Below are 22,489 nucleotides of genomic sequence, written 5' to 3'. Positions count from 1 at the left end.
TAATGTCCTCGGTATTGTATTTTTGTTGGAAATCTTTAAATAAATTTATTTAAATGATACTTCGCAATATCTCTAAAATCGATTCTGATTTCGATGATCATTGAAATCAGATGTAGAATTATTTAGCCATTAGCTAGACTAGAAGGACTAAACTTAAAAACTGTACAACTGTACAACTGGGAACAAAGCTCCACTTTCATATCATATGAAATGCAAAAGATCGATGTCAAATTTTCGAATGTCTTGAGCTTGAATGAATGATGAAAGTCTTTGAGAAAAATGCTTTTGTAAATAATTTTTCATATTTACTCTTAACCCTTTGCACTCCCATGTCGACAATGTGTTTCTTGCACCGCACTCCGCATGTCGAGCTAGAGTCAGCTTTACATCAAATGCTGGACGATTGCTTAAACACTTTCTATGTCTTCCTTGCAAATTAATTACGGCTTTAGTGATAGGTAAAAAAACAAAAATTACGATTGCAAGGATTGAGTGCAAGTTTTCTTCTTGTCTCCGAAATATTTATGGCATCTCGATAACAAAGGTCATTAAAATTTTATGGAATCTATATTTGCTTTAAAAACGTTTTTCAAATGCATTAATTGAGCATAGGATAGATATCATGATACTCATCCTAGATTCGTTTAACGACAAACCTATCTCATGAAAAAGTTTTAGGAGGCCAAGTGATCTTGGTGAACAAAAAAATTGTTCAACGTTGACTGCCGATGAATACGGTTATATTTTAGAGTAGGTGATTGCATTGCGCTGTTGTATTGTATGATAGGCTATTGGATCTCATCCCTCTTCTTTGGAGGAGTTCGCTTCTTTCACATCTTCGCAAAAGTGGAGTTACATCGGTTAGGTTATCGTCAGGCAAAGTGGGCTGCTTTTATTGCTGCTTTCGCGACAGCTGATATTCCACAACGTTGCGTTTGCGTTGTAATAGTTTAGGCTACGTTCCACGGTTCGTGGGAATTACTTCACATTTGAACTGCTGGACTCTCTCTGATAGTAGCTTTTGAGTGACGTTCAATCGTCCGTCAATTAATGATTTTTGTGCATAGCCAATTCGCTGCGAATATCGTGGTCGAATAATCCTTGTGTCAGCGAATCTAAGTAGCCTCTTAACTTATTCATATAATTAAAGAGTACGAAGTGCACATGACAATCCACGCGGGACAACTTTCTGCGCATATTTTTCGCAATTTCTATTTACTTACTGTGCTTTTAGGTTAGTGGCTATCTCGATGTATTCTTATTATTATTTTTACAATTTTTATTCTGTTGCCGTGATGAACGCTCTTGGTGAGCGCGGGGAATTGACTATTCCCAACGATTGCCTATAATTATGTATTACTACTTATGTTCAACTGGCTTCTTTTCTCTATTTGACGAAATTCAGTTTCACTCCAACGTAAAATTAAAGATGTCCTTCAATTTCTTGCTGCTCAAGCTTATCCTTTGTCGATTAGTAAGCATAATTGTAGAGACTGCCCACATTTGATGGACAAAATTGTATTTTGCGTAAGTTACTCTTTCAATTATTTTCCAGCCCCACCCCCCCTTATGCAGCTCGCATAAATTAGCCCATGGCATATAGGTTTCATCTGTACATTTAAAAAAGAAAAACTAGTGGAAATTATTATTATTACGTTGGCAACAAATATACGTACTTTCAAGCGTGCTTTCTTTAAAAAATTTTGGGAAACATCGATTCATAAGAAGAATTAATTTTTTTTAAAATTCCTTTATATAATTTCTGCTTAGAAATTCTAATTCCAATAGAAACGTTAGGTAGTGCTTGACTCAGTTCAAAATAATGGCAAATTAATCTGCGGCAAGTCGAATCTTCTTCATATACAAGATTGCTCGTATATGTTTCTGAAAATAAAAAGGGGCTTTGGAAATTCGCATTTCAGCTGCGAGGGGAAGAAACTCTAACGTTTGCTGTTTGCAGTGCAACTAAGTTGATTTTACGGATCTGACGTTATCCGGCGAAAAGTCTGCTGTCCATTGATATTCCCATTGTCAACCAGTAGGCTATTTGATGGAAGATGAAGGATACCTATTCTCCTAATAGTTCCAGCAAAATACTGGATATTTAAGAAATATTACCTCAGTTGGTAGCCTTTTTCGGCGGATTTGAAAGCGAATCTTTTTTTTGAAAATGTTTATAAACATTCAACAAGAAGAAGGAAGCATTTTGCTATTTTTATCAAGTTGTTCACTTAACTCTGTATCTCTTATTTACTTTAACTGCACATCTTCCGGCAAACAGGCAGAAATTATCATAACTAAAATACTTTTTTTTTTAAGTTAAATTAATGGACGTAATATGTCGAAAACTACACTGTTACATTTTGTCAGTGTAATAAAACAAACAGGGGACGAACTTTATGAAATATTATTGAATATCTGTAACGATATTTATTTGAAATAGGGACCGATACTTGTACTGAGACAAGTTTTTCTTGTTAAAACTTGAAATATTTGTCATTTCGTTTATGTAAAATGAAAAGCGATTTGAACTATTGGCGTTGATATAGAAAATATATAGAAAAAAGACGGCAGGACAACAAAGAATGTCCGACGATTGCAGACGCAGACTTTGCGTTCCACAATAAAAAAATAAAAAAATGTGTGCGGGAATATAAATAAAAAATACATCGAGAAGACATTGAATTCAACAAAAACAAAGTGGAAAGGGGAGCGAAAACGTATGCAAGTATTTGAGTCTTTTCGAACGCCCACTTGAAGTGCAGTAATTAGTATCATAAATTTCCTCCTCCTTGTAGGAAGCGTTGGAAGCGAAAAGGCAGGAGGCAGAAGTTCAACACAAAAAACAAAAAGAAACTTTCCGCAGTGTTACGCTTTAATAGCGCCTTGCACAACCACCACTGGATACATGTATATGTATATATGTAAATATGTATATGGTTTAGAAGCATGCGTTAAAGATCACACAATGTACATAAGTATGTATAGCATAACGAATCCATGTGACTCTTAGGTAGTATCATCTTTCAAAGGAGACGTCAAAATTCCATGACATTCCGACCGTAAGTCTGTAGCGTGCACTTGTTCTATGTTTTCTATCAAATAAAAATTGCGCATACTATTATTAATTAATTTCAAGTTTCTCGAAAACCCGATCCGCAAAATTTCTCCGCAATGAAGTGTCATTTAGTTTAAACTCTTGAACGACCTAATTTATTTTGCATGGCTTAGAGCGCACACCTTTTGAAAGGATACGCCACGTGAAGCCTTAAGAATGTGCAATCTCTTCCGACGAGTTAGATTCCTAACAGCATACCAACTGATCGTTTGATTTGTAATTTTCAATTACATTACAAAGAGCTCTGTTGGTCAATTCTACGTAACATGTGAATCGTTTCGTATCCCGAATCGCTTCATTATTTTTGCAATAAATTTTAATAATTTCTGTACGCTGTACAACTGCGCCGCTTCTCCTGGTGACTTGCCAAGCAATATTGAAGACAGATGCCAATTTTGGTAGCGATTGGAAAAAAACGGATGCTACAATTTTTAAAAAGCATTAGAACTAGAGCAAATAAAACACTATAGTGGGACACCGTCTATTGTTAAATACCATCCATACACCACTTCGCCCATGTATCCACAAAAAAAAAAAAAAATTCAAATTACTTGTATGACGTTCAGAAGGACAGACAGACAGACAGACAAGCTTAAATCGGTTGAGAAAATGATTCTGAATAACAGCTGGGTCTATATCAAGCGCTACTTGGTGTTCTATAGACACATACATGCCGATGTATGGTCCGATTTTTAATAGCCACCAGCTTTGTTAAAAAAAAAAAGAAAAAAAATTAAAAGAAAGGCAAAAATTATTTTTCGTATTGTGGAAGTATAGCATGCGTGACCGCATAGAATTATTCGTTTCTGTCAAAGATCTCCTCACCCACACGGCATACGTGATAACTTTTGAGGGAAACACCAAATTTTTGTGCATATTTTCTGTGCCAACTTGGTGTTCGTTATTTAATTTTTCCCTTCAGGAGAATACTTATCATCCACATATGCATAGGTGACCAGGAGACCGGCAGACAAACGCAAAGCAATTCAAAACTTGATACTGAGCAAAGATATACAAATAGTTGTCTCGTAGATATTGCAAAGGTTTCAGCGAAATGAATATACTTGCAACTTTCGATAGTGGATATAATAAAAGTAGCCGAAATTCTTAACAAGAAACACATAAATCTAAATCAAACATACACACATTCCGTATAAGTTGATGCCAAATAAATGTTTGCTTTAAGATGAGAAATAATAACATATATAACATTTCATACATACACACCCATACATCAGTAAGTTTGGCTTTCATCTCCATACTAGGCGCAGTAGGCAGTGTATATAGGAAAACATATCATACAGTGCACACACATTCATCAGGCAGCATGGCTGCTATTTAGGCTTCTTCTGTAATGCTTTTATACACTCGAAGTGCGACGATTCTCATCTGTTGTTGTAATTGCTTGTGAGATATTTCGGTAATGGGTCAAGTATGTGATTGTTTGTGCGGACGCCTTCGGTTATTGATGGCTTTGCTGCTGCAATCAGCAAATCAGAACATCCCAACAATTTCCCAGAAGTATGTCTAACAAATTGAAGAAATCAAAGCAGGGATTAACTTGCAATTTCAAATCAAAATCAATCAAAAATTTGACTCGAAAGAGTTTATAAAAAAATTACAAAACAGATTTTGACGTCTTAGATCTTTGCTTTATAACCTAAGTATGCAACGAAATGAAGCATGATTTTCGTTCTCTTATTTCTACTAATGTCACAGCCTGACATATGAGTGCTGTACAGAGATAGCAGATTTCTTGACGATATCTCAGATTTTAAGAGAAATTCGATAACATCTTTTTACCGAAATGCGTTCATTCTTCAGACGAAACGAAACTAAATGTTCTCCATAATAACCCATTCAATAATATTCTTTCTTAGACGGCCATGTCTTCTAATTTCAAATTTTGAAAAGGATTACTAAAACTTTTTTTGCGGTATACTAAAATCAATCAGCCCTGGCAGACCGTTAACAATCGATAGCGTCCTCATGTGAAGAAACTTTTTTATAAATAAACTGCACTTTCATATGTTTATATGTAGGTTATGTATAAGAACTACTTTAGAATATGTTATCCCTGATCCATAGCATTTATGATAAAATATTGACACACGTGTTATTTTTTTTTTTTTTGTTTTTCTACCCACCAGCGAAGCATGAAGGGTATGTTCATTTTGTCGAAACGTTTGCGACATCCAAAGGGAAGCGTCGGAGACTTCGGCACAAAGTATATAAATATATTCCTGATCAGCAATCAAATTCTGAATCGATGTAAGCCGCGTCCGTCCGCCTATCTGTCTGTCTGAAAAAGCTGCATACAACTGAATTGCAAGAAATTCGTTTATTGTATGTATTAATAGGCGAAAGTGTTATATACACATGTAAATATTTACATAAGTATTTATATAAAACATAACAAGACGTTATATTAAGCTTTAAATTTTGACTTTTAAAGGCAATCGAAAAAGGCTAAGAAGCTGCATAACTTGCAAAGTAACTTAAATTTCGCGAAACTCACACATCACTTATTTGACTTAAATGCCTTGGAAGTTGTTTTTTTTTTTTTTTTTTTTTTGTTATTAAGTTCATTACAAACAGTTTTAATCTTACAAGTGTTTTAATTCGTTAAAATATTCGAAGAACAAAAATAAAGATTTTTATAAACATAGAAAAGTGTGGCGGTCATGTGTTATTTATCTAGCTTTTCTTTTTAAACAAAATGAAAGTCATGCGCAAACTCACCTTCTTATACGTATGTGGGAAAAGCTTTCTTTATCAGAAACTTGTCAAAATGTCAAATAAGAAACTTACAATTCACAATAATTTCATAAACGATATTAATAGGCGAGCATAAAACGCATGTGCAGGCTTATACCCACACGCTATTCACACCGATTTAATACATAAGTCGTAATAAATATGTGTGCTTGCTCTCCTCTCCTCTCCTCTTCTCTCCCCGCCAATTCTCTCTTCACTTCTCATCTCTCTCAATTTCTTTTACTATTCCAATGTAATAAATTCCTACGTATTTAATGACCCACACATAAACACCATTACTTATGCGAGTACGAGTATGCTTTTTTTTTCGTGTGTGTGGAGTACACTACCCTACTTTACTATAGTATATTTAGAAAGACCCAATTATAACAGAAATAAGAAAAAGAAAAACAAAAAAAGAAAAAAATCAAAATACGAGAAATTTCATTGTCATTGGAAAAGTATTTCAATAGTAGTATTTTAGTATTCTATTCACTTTGTAGAAAACACAAACGTAAGCAAAAACCAACAAAACCAACGCAAGCCAAAGCAACGAATGAATGTATAAGAAAATATACGAAAGAGGAGAGGCAAAAAAAAAAAAACAAAAAAAAAACTGTAGGCATAAAGAATAAAGAAAACGTGCTTCAACCTGGAACGTACTACTACTACTCTAGAGATCTAGTAATACGAGAGACAATATAGTAAAGAATTAAATCAATGAAATCTCATTAAATGAACAAATAAATTTTAAATAAATAATACGAGAATTATCCATTTTTTGTGCAGATATTAAAGCAAACGAAAAAAAAAAAAAAAAAGATATGTTTTTTAAATTGAAAAATAAAGTAATTTTGAAACGGAAAGTCATATTGCGGGTAATTCGGTTAATTTTTGGAATACCCGCTACTTTTGTACACGTACTCTCACACCGAAAGCGTATGTGATCAAAACATCATTTATCATATTATTTGTCTTTATTGTTTTGCAAGCTCTTCTAAGGCAATTAAACGATAATTTTTAGTTTTTCATACGCCTGAGTAGCCGAGTAGCAACTGAATGGTAATAAGTTCAAATCTCAAGTACGGTAGAGTTTTCAATAAATTCGATAATCTTAAGTGCCTTAAGACTTTAGTCTTTCGAATTTATTTCTCTGCCTAAATTAGTAGCAATTATAATAATAAACAGTCCTTCAGGATTTTTCCATTTTTTTTGTTTTTTATTTTTTCATCATGTTGACTTTCGAACGTAGTCTGGCGATTTGGCAAAATTATTAGGTATGTGGTAAATTTTCGTGACTTTGCTTTATTATTATTGTCATAGGTTTTTGTTGTGTGTTTCTTTTACTTAATATGATGAAAATATCACTCATACGTCATGTGTGGATAATATAAGGTTTAATATCGCGTGTATTCTAATAATATGATTGAATATTCTCCACGAATATAGAACAATTTATTATGATGATGGGTGGTGATGTAGGCGTTTAACTTCGATTTGAATAATTTCCCATAGAGGGAAGAAGAAGAAAACTCAACCTGACCACGAAAAATAGAAACAGATGAGGCCTAAAGACATCTTTATATGCGTACGTTCTGTACGTATATATGTGTGTGTGTGTGTGTGTTTGTGTGTGTGTGTGTGTGTATGTGTATATATTTTAAGTACATATTGTGTGCAATTCTGGTCAGACATTACATATAGAAGCCCGCTCTATTATTATGTTTGGATCTGTTTGTTGTACAAACATTTTTTTTATATTAATTCGCTGCTAGTATTGGTAGTAGTAGCGGTAAATATTATAGAATGGTAAATTTTGCTTCTCTCTTTTCTGTTTTACTTCAACTAAATGTAAATTTAGCAGACTGTTGTTACTTTGTGTAAAGCATGTTATCATTGTTCTCCTATATAAGCGCATTGGAAATATAAAATTTTCCATTCAGAGCCATTTCTGTCAGTTTTTTGTGGTGAACATGAAATCGAACCAGTAAAAGTTAGTTTTCGTTGAACTTTAAAAGCGTAGAAAACACAAATAACTTTGCGGTAAATCGTGAAGTGAATAAAGATTTCACAGATACAAAGAAAAGAAAAAAAATGAAAAAAAATAAAAACATAAGTAAATAAATAAATAAATGAAAGAAATAATAAAGAAAAAAATGAGTTACTCTCATAAACGTTAAACGCTGCGTTCTTTTTATATGTTATTTATACAATAAAGTTCAAAAATACTACAACGAAACGTATATTAACCTGCTTTTAAGTGAAACCCAATAAAAGTGAAAAGAAAAAAAACGAAAAATGTGTCTAGAAAAATAACCTTCAATACGAAGTGTAGGAAAACTTGTGTGAAATAGTTCTACAAACAGTATTAAGAAAAAGGAAAAATTCTTTTTTTTTTCGCAACATATGCCAAACTATGTTATTGTGTGTGCAATTTCACACAATATGCTTCAGCAATACATTTACAAATGCTAATTTTCCTCCTTTCCTTTTTCTTATGCTTTTCCTTTCCGTCTGTTCCGTCTGTTTTTTATTTTTTTTTTTGTTTTTTTTTTTTTTTTTTGTTAAAAATCAATAGATAGCAAAAGTGTTTTCGTGCGAAACGCTATTAAATGGAAATAATGATGAAAATAAAATGTAAATAATAGTAATAATAATGTGCTTAATAAAATTTTGTATACAATACTTTCCAACAGATGTGTAGTCTGTAGGAGAAATAAAAACAAGAAACCAGAAAAAAAAATTCTTTCAAAAATCACAAAAAGTGAAATGAAATTTTTGGAATTAATCTTCATTTCATATCCAAGAACGTAATTGAAGATTACCAAGTAGGTAATCAATCAATCATGCACAGTATTATTCAAATTTAATTTTTTATATATATTCTGCCAATTAATAAATATATCCACGAAATATCATATACATTTTATTTTCCATTAACTAACCCGATACGATGTTTGCAAAAAAAAAAAAATTTCCATAAAAAAAAAAATCACATTAACAAACTTTTCCTCATATTGATTATTCATTCTTCTACAAAAAAAAAAAAAAAAAAAAAAAAAAAAAAAAAAAATATCAATCACTCGTTTAAGTGGATAAAACAAAATTTGTTGGAAACTTATATGTAAATAAGCGCCGGCAAAATGACACATTTTCAAGTATGTTAGACCTTCAGACCTACTCTCTTGCATTGCAAACGTACACGCAACGCTTTCACTTTCCTCCGCTCAGCGTTCATCGCTTTTAGCACAAGATTTCTTTCTTCGTGTTTACTGTAAACTAAATCTCATCTCACTTGCTTTACATTTTAATTATAATTTCTTCTTTATCTTGAGAAGGCTAATAAACGCAATACAAGCAACGCATCGAGGAATCAAAAACAAAATGTGAGTTACATTCTAAAGGATTTAAAAATCAATTGCAAAGATCTGATCAATAACAAGTTACGCGCGTAACTTATCTTAAGACCACATTTACCGACGTTCGTTAATTTGACGCGCTAATTTAATGAACCCTCACAGCCGCAAAAATAAAGATAGGAAAACGAATTTTGACATAAACATTCCTTGATCGATTAAGAGCATCTCGTTAAAAAAGATAGTTCCGATCTGTTTAAATGCATGCTCGCAATGAAGAGGAATCTAAAACAACCTCGAAGACACCGACGACCCCGAATGTTGCGTATGCGAATGTTCGCTAGAATCGCTTGCACGTTCGGTGCAAAGTGATTCCAACAAGTCCACAATTAACGATAGAATCGAATCCGATCTACGTCAGATAAGAGAGAAATATATTGGATTTCAAGTTGCGGGTTTATTTGAAACATTGAACTGTTTATTCGAGGTCTTACGGGTGCTGTTAGGAAGCCATGCCATGATAGAAAGCGCAAAAGATACAGAAGATGATGTTATCTTTTAACCAAAAAGGAGTCGAGTAATGTTGTTTCATATTCAAAAATTCCCGAAAAAGAGATATTTGCATCTAAGCCAGTCCTCATTCGTCAACCAGCCGCTCATTATCAGTAAAAAATACAAACCGCGTCCAAAAATTGGAAATTAACGTTCGCTTTAAGGCGAATCCTCGACGCCCTTGATTTTAAGCTGATAGCTAAAAGTTGTCTGTGGACAGGTTAGCTACCAGGTTCGCACTAAGTTTCTGCGTCAAATGCGATTAAGGTTTATCGTGGCGAATACGTTATGTGTTGGGACCTTGGAAAAGTTTTAAATTGTACTTATTTGTCATTGGTCCGGCTTTACGGCACTTCGTAATTGACAGGTTCAATTATGAAGTCATTTACTCTTGAAGGCCTATTTCGAGATCGTCCTCTGTTCACATGCTCTTGTGGCGACTTAGTGAAGGCACTCTTAAGTTTTTAGCAAAATCGAAAAGACCCGCTCTCAATTTTGATCCACTTGGTGGATGCTCGACTTGGCTCACTTCATGTACTTCTCTTTGAAACTTTATAGCTTTATTTATTTATTTATTTATCGCAGAGCAAAGCGAATAAAGAATGATTTAATTTCATTTGTTGTCTTAAGATCTTGACGGGGCAGTCTGTGCCCGGACAAGTTCCTAACGGAGCAACATACCTTTGCTGTAATCACCATTACACCGAAGGACAAAAACCCGTATATTTGGTTTGCTTCGAAAAAAGATCTATTAATAGATATATTGGGAAAGGTCGTAAGTTTCCTTGGTTCGGAATCAACAACGAAAATTTCTTTAAGCTCATGATGATTTTTATGGATTGATTAGCAATACCATTTTCGATAGCTGCGTATTAGGTAGTGCGGAAAGTAATTTCATATTTCTTTCGCTAGTTTGAATCAATCAATGCCTTTATTGCGTCCTCATCGCATTCAACTGGCGTTCCAGCACGTGGTGTTTCTTTAACATAGAAATTGCTAAACCGAAATCCTCCAAACCAATGTTGGCGTTCGCCATTGAGTTCTGTCTGCACGTCTCCATACACATTGCTTGAACAGTCCTTTTGCCTTTTCGATAATAACAAAGCAAAGTATACCGAAAATGTTGCTTTCCCTTTTCATATGTGGAAGAGCACTAACTAAGACTTACGGCGTAAAATCTATCGAACTTTTTTATTAGCCAACCAACGTTTATATGTTTAAAATGAGTATGCGGTTTAAGTGTGAAGTTAGCTGTGAAAAGATATAATTAAGTCCTATGTTAGGAAAAAATGAGGCGACTTTCTGAACGGCCTTATATATTCCGGTGTCAATACACTCAATTACTGCAAAGCTGCATATGTAGCTCTATGTGTATGCTCTGTACTAAACCCGTGAAACATTTTAAGACTAGAAACTAGGCTTATGATCCGGAAAAAATCGACGAATCAATCGCATGATATACCTGCAAAAACTAAATCGAAATTAAGGAAAACGCTCCAAAGCCGCTGAAACGTCAAGATAACGTTATAAATTTCTCCCTCCAGTCCAAAGGAAGGAACTTTATTTAAATGCTATTAGGGCGATGAAATTGATTTGAAGAAATAAAAAAAGTGATTTCATTTTGTACAAAAGTTCTCTGAACTTTTTGAGCACAGAACTAGGTCTACGCCGGGTTTCAACTCAATATTCCTCAGAAGCCTTAAGCGACCGCTTTTTTGTCTGCTGTAGGTGTGTTTGGGCAAGGGGTAAGCCCTATGCATACTTCTCTGTGTAGCACAGAGAAGGACAGAGAAGGACAAGCGTAAGATGTTTAATTGTCTATGTGCATGTTTAGCACTCTGTCCCATCCGTAGTACCATCTCAAGCGTGAGCAGATGTTATGTTTCAAATGTCGATTAGCAGACAGACGCATGCATACAAATTTCAAAGCTATTCAAAACCCGATTTCGATTTTAGATTTCAATGTAAAGAGTTTTAGTGCTTTCGTGCTTGATTGGACCATTATTGTTATATAACTGAAGCTATTTTATACCCCCTACTGCTTGTGGCACAAGGGCATATAGTGAGCTAGTGCGTACATACACAAAGCTTAGGAGGAATTGAGATAGGCCCACCTTTTATTACTCCGTTGATTTCCCAAGCTTTCCGCATCGATCTAAGCTTGTCGGTCCGTATGTCTATCGTGTTTTCTTATGTTCAAGTTACACGCCGATATTTTGATGAAATTTGGTAGTCCCGAGTGCTTTTTCAACCGCTTCCCCTATACCGCCTACTGTAGAATATTTCGTGGACGGCTATAATGTTTGTATTCCTTTCAATCGCTTTTCGTATGCAGTGATCCCGCTATTTTGTATACCGTTGACCTTTTTTAAATCGCCGTAGACGATCTTGAAGTTATATTGGCTTGTTAGAACGTAGAAGATCTGAACTTTATTGAATAGTCTCCATAGATATGTGGACGTTTCGGAATAACTTAGAAATAAGTTTGTCGTTTAGATTCTGGAAGATTTCATCACGTTTTCAACACATTGTCAGGATATTGGAATCACTCCGCTTTTATTTTCTTTCATAACAGTTCAGGCATGTTTAAAGCATAGTGAGATCTTCGATGAAAGAGAACGCGTTGTATAACTTCTTCCCAAATGCTCTTGTAATTGTTATAAATATCCATTAATAGAGAAATGAAGTAAAATTTAATTGCATAGAAAAAAAACACTAAAACATATATTTTAAAAATTATTGAAAAAAAAAAAAACAAAAATTTTTATTTATAAAAATTAATAAACGGAAAGTAAAAAGTGATTTTAAAAATGTATAAAAATATAAATAATGAAAAACATGATGCGTCAAAATGTCTGAGCAAAAAAATTGTTTAACGGAAGCGCTTAACATCTGGAAAATCAACCTTACAAAACTATAAATGAAATAAACAAAAAAAAAATAAAAATGAATGCCGTTATTGCTTAATCAACTAATATTTTTTTGCATTTTCACACAAGAGCAACACAAAAACAAGTACACAGAGAATAGTACAACAATAATAAGAACAACAGCAACCAGCGGATTAAAGCTTAAGGTATGTGTTGTAGAACAATAAATGAAATGAATGGAAAAGCGCTTATCGAGCGAGTACTACACGAAAATAGATATAAATGGCAAATTGTGTTCTCTTTTTTTCTTTTTTGTTTTAATTTTGTGGGATTTTTTTGTTTTTGCTTTTATATTTTGGTAAACAAAAAAAAGGGAAAAAATAGCAAAAATCTACACAAATATATCAAAAATCTATATAATTTTGCTTGAATGCTTATAATCATTTACACAGATATATATATATATATATATATACAATCGGTCGATCAATGCATCAGTCGATATATGTTTTTTGTATGGATTTTTGTTATGCTAATGACAATGATTATGACGATGATGATGATATAAATGTGTGAATGGAATGCATACGAATGCAAATATATACACGAAGAACCAAAAAGGCAAAAATGAATAAAAGTGAAGAAAATTACACAATATCACCAATGAAAGCAAAAGCAAATAACAAATTCATTTGTTATTGAGTAACATCTCATCTATATGTATATGTAATATATATGCATACACATATGCATTATATATATATACGCATACGGGCTCATGCATGTAGGCTCACTTTCGCATACAGCTGCGAGTACAAGGAGAAAATAGTGTAAAACAAAAGTAATAAGAAAAGCACCCATAGAATTTATCGACGGACGATACACAATAACGATTAAATCCATTGTAGAATACAAATTCTACGAACATAAATTTCAATACATTTCCTAGCTGAACGTAATTGTACCCAATCTTAGCGTCTTCAGTTTGTCTTCGGTTGGATTGAATTTCCAACTAAATTGATTAACTTCAAGTGGCGAATTAATTCCCAAATTTTAAATACAAAGCTGTCTAATTTTTTAATGCAGAACATCTCCAGCAGCCATTGGAGCAGTGTGACCATAGCAACATGTACAAAGGGAATGATACTCACTGCCTAGCGCAGAGAACAAACGATATTGTTTTCTAATAGTTTTACACTGCAAGCACTAATAGTGGCTTTCCCCCATTAAAGTGGATTTAAGTGAATATTTTCGAGAAAACCGTTACCTAATTTAAGTACGTTCCGTTAATGACACTGGTTTACTTGCTCACTTGTTTATTCAATCTACAAATCATTATTGCACAATGTGTGTCTGCGTCAAATATAAGAACAGACAGACGGATAGACATGCAAAAGAAAGGGAAAGTAAAACTAAGTCAGCTCCAAGTGTCAATTGTATCTAACTAGACTTAGTCTTTCTCCCTTTCTCTCTTTTTTTCTCTCTCTCTCTCTCTCTCTCTCTCTCTCTCTCTCTCTCTCGCTCGCTCTCTCTGTCTCACGGAACTCATCACATCGATGAGTACGGTGAGGCACAATGCAGTGAATTGAAAGCTTAGTAGACCATAAGTGATTGCAATTAAGCAGTGACGGCGGGTGAGGCACTTGCATGCATCCAAGTCTGTACGTATCTATACGTCGACGTCACTTGCATTATACTTTGCAGACGAATGCATAACTTAATTATAAAACGCCCACTTTTTGACATATGTCTGTTTTCTATGACGACTAGTAATATTTCAAAAAGCTTCCATTTGGTGTAAAATGTTTTTCATAATTTTTTTTTTTTTATATGTTTAGACACACATAGCAAAATGAGATTTTAAAATATTTTATATAAAATGTGCATAAAAAATTAAAAAGGTTATTCGCTTTGTAAAAAAATCTTTCTTATTTGTTTTCTCTACACACATGTATGTATTTATTGTCGCTGTTAATGCACCTAATTGTACGCTCAAGGAGTGTTCGTAGCCGACTTTGCATTTCTTCGGACTTTCTTTCGTTCTTTTTTTTTTTCAATTACAAAATTTAGATATTTATTTATTTCTCTCGAATAGCGAGATTAACTAGGCGCAGATTGGCACGTTTCCGTGTAAAAATGTATAAAAGCTTATCCTTCTTAAGGAAGGAAGTCTCACAATTTCAACGAAAAGCAAATATTATCTACTACTAGTACACGTAGGTGGATGGATTATCTGCGATTTTCTGTCGATAGTGTTTATTTCAAAAAGTAATTAATAAATATAAAAAAAAAAAAAATTAAAATAATCCTTAAGGAACAAAAAATGTTTGCCAGATTCTCCTATATTCGATTTAAAGTGAAACTTATATATGCACATATCGCCGGAATTGAATTCATCAGATTGAAGTTCAGTTTTAAAGGCGAGAATACAACGCTATCTTCTTCTATCTTCTTCTTATATGAAACTTTCAGTTCGCCTGCAGCATGCATCAAAGCGGAAATAAGCTGGAAACAAATTTTTGAAAAATCTCTTTACGACATAAAGTACATATCAATTTCAAATTCTTGTGCTTATCCGATTGCAAGGTCATTCTCTATCTCTCTCTCCCTCTTAACATTCCACGGCTCGACAACGGTTTTTCTTCAAGACAGGCATCTATTGGATTTGACGGTGAATCCTGCCTATGCAGGCAACTCTACGTATATCTTCACTTAGACAACTCTGCACGTAGGCGTCCTGCTCTTTGAGAAAAAGAGTTTCAGAAATGTCACGCATTACAAAGGAGCATATCGCACAACAAACTTGGTGACAACAAAAATGAATGTGTGATCGGGAAACAAAGGATTTTTCGCGGTCGATATTTTAAACCAATCATCAGCAGATGAATGCACAAATGGAGAAAATGAACGAACGATCATTGCTATAAATCGAAAATTCATAGAAACATATCCCTGTTAACTAATGCAGAGTTGCAATCGCGCAAAATTAACAGACAAGTTAATTCTAGCATCAGTACAAGTTTTTGGGTCGGGGCCAAAATTACCCAAGAGATATATTAAGTATTAGGTAGGCGTTGAACATGTTCTCGTGCAAATTTCCTTTTTTACAATAAACATCCGGCAGGAATTTATTGCCGATAACGAAACCGTACTTTAGTAATTGTGAGAGATGCAGTACAGTTACAACAATGACAGGACAGACTAAATTTTTGTTTTCGTGAAGAAAATATTGCAATTTTCGTAAATGTTTTACTTTTAATTTCCACAAAATAAAATATATTTTGTTTTTTTTATTTCTATCTATGTTTTCACTTAAAACAAATATTAATTGAATTGCAAGCGAAAACTGCTTCCACTGTTATGAAATCTTCCAAGCTATCTCGGAGCTTGGACACTGGAAATATATGTACAAACCATTCATATCAATTTTGTGTAATTAGCAGAAAGAGGCTTCAAGTCCTTCAAGCGAAGGAATGGATGAATTTCCATTGCTTTATAAATCACCGTAATACCTATCAGACCTCAGTCGTGATTTCCCGTTAGACTTCGTTGCAAAGTGAGCTATGTGATACATGTATAGTTTATTAATTTGTAGCTTTTATCCCTTTGATAATTTGTAAGAAATATTCGTGGGAGCTCAGCTTGTTTGATTTAGTTTTTACCGACGTAACTTCTATACAATGTACTGTTGAAATTAAATTAAAGGCTTATCAAATATCTATACATGCTTGTCATGTGTATGCTAAGAATTTTTCTAACAGCAACTTAAATAAAAAATAACACTGAAAAAGTCCCCACACATGTCTCCCCATATGTACGTCCTTAAGTGGACAAGTTCAAATGGAAGCCGAAGTTCTTGTTTATATACTCCGTCTATATGTATGTGTTGACCGGTTATGAATGCGCGTTTTCATATTGATTGTGACACACACTGGTACGCTAGGGTGGAAACGCCAGCTTTGCTATTACTGCTCTAAAGCGTATTACAGTCCAGTAAATTTTGTTCATTGATGTTGTTATTAAAGCTGTGTATTAGATTCGTGAAATATTTTTAAATCGTTGCACTCGAAAGTTTTGTTCATTCACATTGCCAGCAACTCGAAGCGATTTCAAAAGAAAAATCATTATAAGTTACTGATACGCCCTTTAAAATAAAGGTTGTTTTAATTGGCTTGTAATTTGTGAACAAGAATAAATGAATTTGGTGTTGTCCTTACGTGATGAACTGAAAGCTATTTGCATTGTCTTTATAGTGAGGTCCCGACTTTAAAGGTAAATTTTGTACAACTCCGCTTCAGAGCCCTTGAGTGCGAAGAATTAATGTATTCGAGTTCAAATCAGTGTATCCCAAAGCACTACGCATGGCCTCCGTATGTTGTTTGAAAGTATATTGACACTGAATATATTATTTATTTCTATGAAAAGTATACATGACCACAATGGGTTGCTTAATGGCAATAAAGGACTGTAATGTTGCAGGGAAGTTCGTTGATAGGCTCATCTCAGCTAACCTCCTTCAATTGTAACTAAAATTCGAGGAGTTAGATGTCCAATGCGTAGGAAATATATTCTTGAAAATTTCCTACTGCCTCTAAATCTGCCCCGTCCATAGGTAAATTAATAATTCCGGCTTTTTCTTTCTGGTTTTATACTGATTCTTGTCGATGCAATCAGAACCGTTAACCAAAAGTCACTGCTTCCAGAAGTTCAATGGTGTAACACATCCGTTTGCCCTTACAATCGGTGAGAGTTGTGGAAAGTTTCGCCCGCCTTTGTAAAATGGGAACTTGATCGATCTGTTGGCATTAGGAAAGATTTATTTTTGTCTGAAAAATTTCATAATATATATGAAAAACTTGAAGCTGCTTTAGCTTTAGCTCCAGATTTGTCTCTGTCGACTTCAACGGCCCTCTGTACCTAATAAAGCGATTAAAACAATGATCTCTTTCAATAACTCAACGAATTAGGCTCTCAGAGGTGTTTTCTTTCCCAACGGTGTGTTATCTTTCCCAACGGTGCTCTCATAAATTTTGTAGACCTTTTCTCATCGAGCTCTTATGTATTAGGAGTAGCTTCCGAAAATCCTTTTACGTATTGCAATAGTTTACTTCGCTAACGACTAATGCTTCCTATTCACGACGAACTGTAAAAATGTTCACTGGCACTGGCGCAACTGCTAAAATTGGAGATTTTGCAAACGGTGTGATCACTGCAGTAATAATTTCGTGTCCTTTCTTATTTTATCCAATGTAAAAAGTCTATAGAAAACAAAAAAATTAGTTTTAGTTCAGTTTACAAGAACCACAGCCACATATGTATGTTCCCAGAAATGCCATACCCGTACCTTGTGCTGATACCTGCTGATATCTAACGAAGAAGAAATTCTGACCTTTTTTTTTTGCGCTCAAAGCAATGTACGTTGCCCGTCTTATCTCGTGGTCAAACCATTGTAATGTAAACCAACAGTGGGAGTAAATCATCGACTTCTAATCAAGCGTAACCTCTTATCCTTTATCTTCATTTGATTTAATGGCAAACAACAAGCACCGAGATGCCACGTGATATTTGAATACTTTGATAAAACTATTTAAAATTTTTCTACAAAATATTCCCTATTCCCGTTTCCCTTCGGTTATCTTAAATTGAAAGTAATCCCACGTCATGTGATTACTAAATTCCAGAGTAATATTCTGTTCTCTTTCCCTCCTCCTAAACTTTCGCTGCTGGCATTGAATTCAATTTTTTTCTGCTGTCTACAGGCAAAAATATGCTAAATATGTTACCTACCGCTGTGTGCAATAATGTATTGCATTTGTGTAGATGACCTAGTCCGATCTATTTGAGTGACTTTGTCCGCTTTAGTCGATTGCTATTCTACCGTTTTAGTTATTTTTTGTTTCTGGCTCTTTTTCAATGAAAATTATGCGACAATTAAATCAATTTGATACCAGTGTCTATGACTGACGACATGTGCTTGCTCTTGTGTTGCACACGCAGTAGCATATAGGTCTTCATTTTTTCATTTTATTTTACATTTGTTTTCCTACGCCTTCGTTTTTATACAAAGCTTTGCCAATAAATTTGCATTCAATTTCAAATACTGCATGTAAACGGTTCAACAATTTTTGCGGTCGGGCACATGCAGAAACCATTGAAAAAAAAAAGATTAATTTTTGTAATTTTTTAAACCATGACTGATATAGAAAAGATTCACGTCTTTTTTAAATTATTAGCTGTCGTTAACTGCAGATGCAAATGTTTAGAGGCAAACTTGTACTCTTTAAATAACTTGAAAGTGATTTGAACATATCATCCCTTAGTAAGTCTTGGTACTAGCACACTGGTAAAAACTTAAAAAACAAATCCATATTATTTTGTGAATATATCAACCCTCAAATAAACAAGATCACATTTTCACGTCATTTCGATTATTAATTTATGAACTGCAGTGGCTTAAGTAACGCTATTTTTATGACATACACCACTTCTGATGCTGGATATATTAAATTTGTGCGGACGTACGTCACGCCAAGGAGGCCGTTCTTTTATTATCAAAATCATTTTTTGAATCAATCGATATCAGCTTGTTTATTCGTCTGTCTGTCTGTCTGTCTGTCTGTCGGTCCGCCTACTGTCTCTCCATGTGTTTTTGTGTTCGATCTACGGGCGGCGATCGAGAACGATCGTTGTGGAAAATGGTTTGAATCGGTCCACTTTTTTGCCCACTCCCCACATAAAGCCTTATTTGCAAAAGTCGCTACATGAAAAAAAATAAAATTTTCGAAATTTTTCGGCTAAACTTTTTGATTAATATAATTTCGGTATTCTAAATTGGTATGAAAAACTTTGTGTTTTGAACATATCACGGTTCTTACGAACACCAAGTCTTTATATGGTGAAAAGGTATAATTTCAATATATCATGATGAACATATTCATAGACATCTATCTTACCGAATTTGGACCACGTAGGGTCTATCTTTGGCTTGCCGCCACATGGAAGGGTTCCCAGCAAACGTGAAAGCTTACATGCTAAAAAGGCCTATTGTGTATGTTTTATGATGAAAGTTTTCGCATGACATTAATTTCATTAAGTGGATCAAAATTCGTAGAAGATTTGTCGTGAATCGTAAGTCCTTCAAAAAATGCTTAAGTTTTAATATTTTATGATAAAAATTGGTCGGTAGAGAATTTAGGTCTGTTTTTTCGATTCCAACAAATATAGAGCCTCTCGTGAAAGGCAAGTCCTTATATGGTGAGGATGTCTAATATCCAATTTTTAAGACGAAAACCAAAAAATAATGACATTTTTAGGAAGCAACTTAATTTTGATCAATTCGGGTCACGTTATGTGATAAGTTGAAAAGCCTTTCCATCATTGATGGAAAGTATGCCTTAGCATAAAAGTAATACGTAACTTTGATGTATTATCACCAAAACGAGTGAGCTAGTGTAGCAGGCGAAGTGGTGTAGAATATCTACAGGTCGGCCATGCCCTGCTATAATATTCTTCTTTATTATTATATATAGAATAGAAACATCCAACTTCCTTATGTCAATTAAACATTGATTTTTGTAAAGAAAAAATACTGTTTAAGCTGAGCATTGGCTTGAGTGAGGTTATGGCGTTCTCCGTTGAGAAAAAACAATTTTATATATGGTTTGCTAAGTTTAAATAGGATGTTGCAAAATTTGATGTCGCAGAATGCAGTGAACGGTGAAAAGAGATGATTACACCAGAAAACCTCATAAGAATCCTGAAAATTTTTAGTGCGGTTCCAAGAGATAGCTGGCTTGCTGAAGCTACACTCCAGTGTTTTATAACATGACCATCGTCTTATAAGAAACCGTGTTATATAAAACTCAAAATTATTTCAACTCATGGATCGTGTCTGCATTCAGAGAGATAGGGGAATTCGGGAGTTTTATGCGAACATTTTATAGAAACCGTCCTATAAGAATTGTAGAATTGACACAAATTAAATAAGTTCATATCTCGGTATATAGAATCCTCTAAAAGTAATAACAAATTGAAAGAGAGCAATAGAAACATTGTTAGTTCACTTTTACGGAAATGCCTTCATAAATGGAATGTAGAATAATCCGCAGTAAGAATTTGACATATCAAATAAGTCCTAGAGATACTTCTTAAGCCATTTGAGTTGAGTGTGGAAAACATCATCTTATAGAAAAAGTGGCTATCAAAAAAAAAAAACAATTTTTCCCGAAAGGGTAAAGCTTTTGCTTACTGTGGGACAACAATATCGAGTCTTTACTGAGGCGAGATGATAGCAAAGCTGCATGAATTTCTGCCCTAAACGCAGCATTCCCGGGTTCTGGCCCGCAAGGAGCTATTACATTTCCGCTATGGTCAAGACGATGCTCCACGGAAAAAGACCAAATGGGGGACTCATAGCGATAACTGAAGTACATTCCAAACGATACATTGACAAACGATTGGAAAAAGAAGACACGAGAATGTTATAGAGACTCTATTGATGAATGAAATCGAGTTTGGCGGAAAAAAAATTTCCTTTTTTGTTACTTAGTCCCAGAACTTATTGATCCATTCGTTACCCCCTACTGCTGCTGTGGTTTCCTTCAACGAAATAACATTGATATATCCTATCTCAGAGCCATTCCTCTTATTGTCGCTAGAACAGCCTCTTGGGAGTGGCTGAAGCAAATTTGAAAAAGCTTTGTCGTTTTCTTATAATTATCTGAAAAATAATTGCAATCATATCTTACAAATGCCTTTTTTGATACAAGAGCCGAACAAAGTGTTTGTTAAAATAATAATAAAGTTTCGAAGAATTCTTGCTTACGCTGTTAGTTTGTTTGCAAACGATTTCCTTACGACTTAAAAAAAAAAAAAAAATTAAAAAAAACTAAATTAAATTTATTAAAGTTTTTGTTTTTTATTATTGTTGTACATGTTCTTAATTAAATGATTATTCGTATGGCTTCTTATTTATTGTTTCGACTGATGCTTATTTCACGTAGTGAAGTGAACGCTTACGTCGAAATACTTTGACATTTTTCTTTAAAAAACTTTCTTGAAAATAGTAGAGAAAGCAGTAGACCAGATCCTGGAGTTTTCGAATCACTGCGATGTTAATTGAGTGTCATTACCGTGCTTGCAATCTGTACCGCGACCTGAAAGATCTATTGTACTCGTATTCGAAATGATACGCAAGCTAATCTCCCAGTAAGGCAGACATCTTGGTAGTCATACTTCAACATCTATTGTATTCAAAAAATCGTAAGCTTTAACTATTATGGCGTTTATATGAACTCTATCAATGTAGATAATCTAGATAAAGATAGGTAGATAGAAATTTAGACGAGGGAAAAAAAAAAAAACAAAATTCAACATAACCCTAAAACATATAAAATATTTATGAATTAATGGTGAGTCAATAGACCGATTGACAGTTTTCTTTATATATATTTTTGTTTTTATATACACATGTTTGCAAAATTTTAATATTTACACCTGATCCGGAGGAAAATTCTTAAAGAAGAATTCAATTCAATTTCTAGACCATTTGTAAAACAAAGATATACAAGGAGCTTGTAACACCAGAAATGACACGAAGTAGACCCGCTTTTTATTAGTAAAACTTATGTCTACTCGTCTTTCCGTTTAATGTCTAACCTATAGGTTAGGCAATTTTTGAGATATTTTTGTGAAATATGGTACTCTGAGGCTATTGAAATTGGTTTGGATCGGTTCACTGTTTCGGCTACTCCCCATATAAAGCCTTGTTCTGAAAAAAGTGATCTTATGGGAAACGATTACAATTTGCAAACTTTTTCGACAAAACTCGCTGAGCA

General features: G+C 34.0%; 1 protein-coding gene across 8 annotated transcripts in view; it reads left to right on the top strand.

The window, feature by feature from the left end:
- LOC119639589 overlaps positions 1-22,489 on the top strand; it is a 77,716-nt gene that overhangs the window by 25,049 nt on the left and 30,178 nt on the right. The gene's annotated exons all lie outside the window — the stretch shown is intronic.

The sequence above is a fragment of the Glossina fuscipes genome, unplaced genomic scaffold, assembly GCF_014805625.2.
Source record: "Glossina fuscipes isolate IAEA_lab_2018 unplaced genomic scaffold, Yale_Gfus_2 112, whole genome shotgun sequence".
NCBI lineage: Eukaryota > Metazoa > Arthropoda > Insecta > Diptera > Glossinidae > Glossina > Glossina fuscipes.
Note: the sequence above shows the minus strand (reverse complement) of the source record. Positions and strands in the feature narration are given on the sequence as shown.